The sequence below is a fragment of the Vicia villosa genome, linkage group LG5 (genome assembly GCF_029867415.1).
Source record: "Vicia villosa cultivar HV-30 ecotype Madison, WI linkage group LG5, Vvil1.0, whole genome shotgun sequence".
Taxonomy (NCBI): domain Eukaryota; kingdom Viridiplantae; phylum Streptophyta; class Magnoliopsida; order Fabales; family Fabaceae; genus Vicia; species Vicia villosa.
This window is the reverse complement of record NC_081184.1, coordinates 166554292-166557446: the sequence shown is the minus strand read 5'-3', so window position 1 is coordinate 166557446 and position 3155 is coordinate 166554292.

The following is a 3155-nucleotide window of genomic DNA, read 5'->3' as shown; positions in this document are numbered from 1 at the left end:
TTTTCAATTTAAATTAAAATAAATAATAAAGAATAAAAGTGGATTTTTGTTAAAATAATAAGGATAAAAGTGGAAGAAAAATGATAAGCTATAAACTATAAACTAAAACCCTATTTGAAATAGCTTCTGAAAAATAAACTATAGGTTAGTAAAATAAACTATAAATTCATGATAAAAAGAAAGTTACCAAGCAAATCTAAATTATGTTACGAGTTTGTAAATTATAGGTTTTTTTTAAATAAGAAATGGAATTAAAGGGAGCAAAAGGGATGCTCCGCCCCGATACAAGAAGGAAAGCTTCTAACTCTCAAAACAAAGAAGAGGAAGAATATTCCAATAATAAATACTACAAAGATTCACTCTCTTGTGAGAGGCACAAATCCACCTCCACGAGTTTAGAACAATCTCCAACATGCACTCGGTAAAGCTAAAAGCTTCCTCTTTAAAGATCACCGCATTACACTTTAACCAAATAGACCAAACCGTACCAAGCCAAACATTACCCACAATCATACGCTTATTTAAGCAAGGAACCTTCCCGTAGTTATAAAAAAAGACCCCAAACTCCTCAAGAGACAAGAATTCGGATAAATCAAGCCACATATACACCCTTCTCCAAATGCGAATAGAAATATTACACGAAAAGAAAATATGAGATAAGGATTCCTCCTCCGAAGAGCATAAAGCACATAAAGAATCAATTCCTTCCACCAAACCACCCCTTCTCACCAATTGATCCCTAGTGGCTATTCTATTGAGAATAAATCTCCAACTGAAAATAAGAATTTTTGAAGGAACTTTGCACTTCCAAAGATAGTTTAAGGCCATTACTTTATTACTTTTCAATGAGGACCGGATAAAGAAGCCATAAAAAGATCGTAGCAAGACTTAACGGAGAAGCACCCATTAGTAGACAAAGACCACGAGAAGCTATCCTCGTAATTCTCCCTTACCAGAACGCGATTTAGGACATCCAGCATAAATTGCAACAATTCAGCCAGCTGCTGGCCGGAAGCTTGAACAGCTCCTGAAATGCTGCCAGCACCATCCGCACCGCAGCCAGTAGCAACAGGCGCTGCCCACTGGTTCTTATAGGTTATAAACTAAAAAGTAAAAAATGTGTTTTTACCAAACAGAACATTCGTAGAACAAATGGTGTGTTACTAGGCAATTATTTTTTAATTAACTCCATAATAATGGCATAGTAAACAAATAAATAATTTTATTATAAAAAAAACAAGGTAAAATAAAATATAGAATACTTTAAATAGATTTTATATGAATTTTAGAAGTTTTAATAAAATAATTAGAACAAAATAAAGCAGAAAAAATGTCAATGATGCAGGTGTTAGTTAACATAAAGGACCCACATGTAGAAAAAAAAAACATAAAAGACAAAATTTGTTACTATTAAATAACTAAAGGACCTTAGAGGTATTTAGCCTGTTAATATATTTAAATAAGAACTTATCATTAATATAATATTTCATTAAATAAATATAACTTTTAGTTCATGGAATAATATTTAATTTAATTAAATATATTATATTCAATTAAAAAATTAAAAATAATAAAATTATTATGAATTAAGTATTGATAATGAGTATTTTTTAACTGTTTTCAATGAGGTTTGATTTTTTGAAGTCATAAATTCAAACATGAATTATCACATCTATTCATTTTATATAAATATATATTTTGATATATCATCCATTGGTTTAATAGAAAAAATATAATATTAAAAATTAAAAAATTTATTCATTTTAATTTAAATAAACCCACATGATATATTTAAAATATTTTTTTATCATGTTTAGTCTTACATATTTAGCTTTAAAAAAACTATATATTATTTTAAATGATCTAAAGTAGATTTAAATTACAGTTGTAGAAAAATCTTAACTAATGCACAATGTCAGTTTATTAATTATAATTTCAAAAATAAAATCACGAAACAAATTTTATTCTTAAAAAGAGTTTTGATAAATTAATTTATAATAGTATTTTCCAAACACAATCAAACAAGCCCTAAATCCCCAACACCAAGATTTTAATGGGTTAAGCTTTGAACCCAAATAAATAATTTTAAAATAGATAAATAATTCATGGATGCAAAATATCTTGAGTAGAAAATTTGGTATGTAAAGCAACGGAATAAGTGCACTTGGTGATGCGATCACAAATCACCCATATCACTATGTTGCTGAATGAATTTAGGGTTGACTTATTTTCATATTGAATTCCTCCCAAACTTGATTTGGTGTTGGTTGATAGTCTACTCTAACTAATTCTAGATCTAGAATGCATAAAAGGATAACAACATAAAAACAACTTTCTTCTTACTTGAATTCAGCACATACAAGGATATAAATAGTTCTAGGGTTTGCTATGCATTGGGCCGTGGGCCTCTCTTGCTTTAAATATTACAACCCAAAGCCATCTTACAATAGATAATAAAACTACTACTTAATTATAAAAGTCATTAAGCCAGCCAGGTTTCTTTTTAATTCTGCTAGGCCTAACAATACTCCCGGGCCCAATAAGAACCTTGTCCTCAAGGTTCAAATTGGAATGAATTGTACGCGGCCCATTTGGAGGGAGCCCATTGTTGTGATCCATACGCCAGGTAGCCGTTGAAGGAGAACGCGTGTCATTTGCCAGCGGAACTGATGGGACGGTAACGTGTGAAGGAAAAGGAGTAGATGGTGCAATCTTGATGGACGGTGTGGATGTTGGCTGAAGAGATAAGGGTGAACGAGATTCAAGGGGTGCAGTGTCTTGAGCCTTGTGCCTGTTGGTATCCGATGCAGTCTTATGGGAAAATGGGGAAAATTTAAAATGAGGAAAAGGGATACAGCTGTCTGGCAGAGTGTACCGTTGAGATGATAACAAAGGTGTTGTCGTGGCAGTCATCGCACGGTTCACGTTTTGGCTAGTGTTGGGAACCGAAAGTACCTTTGGGAGTGTACTTAGAGGAGGATTTTCCCAAGCATGTTCATTTGTTACACTCAGAGTCTCCTTATGTCTCTCTCCTTCTACTTTAGACTCATAAGATCTCTTATCTTCCTTCTGCACTTGTTCACTCTGAGCCAGTTCCGATTCACTTAAACACCCATCCTCCATGAGCTGTTGATCCATAAACTGAAAATCTTTTG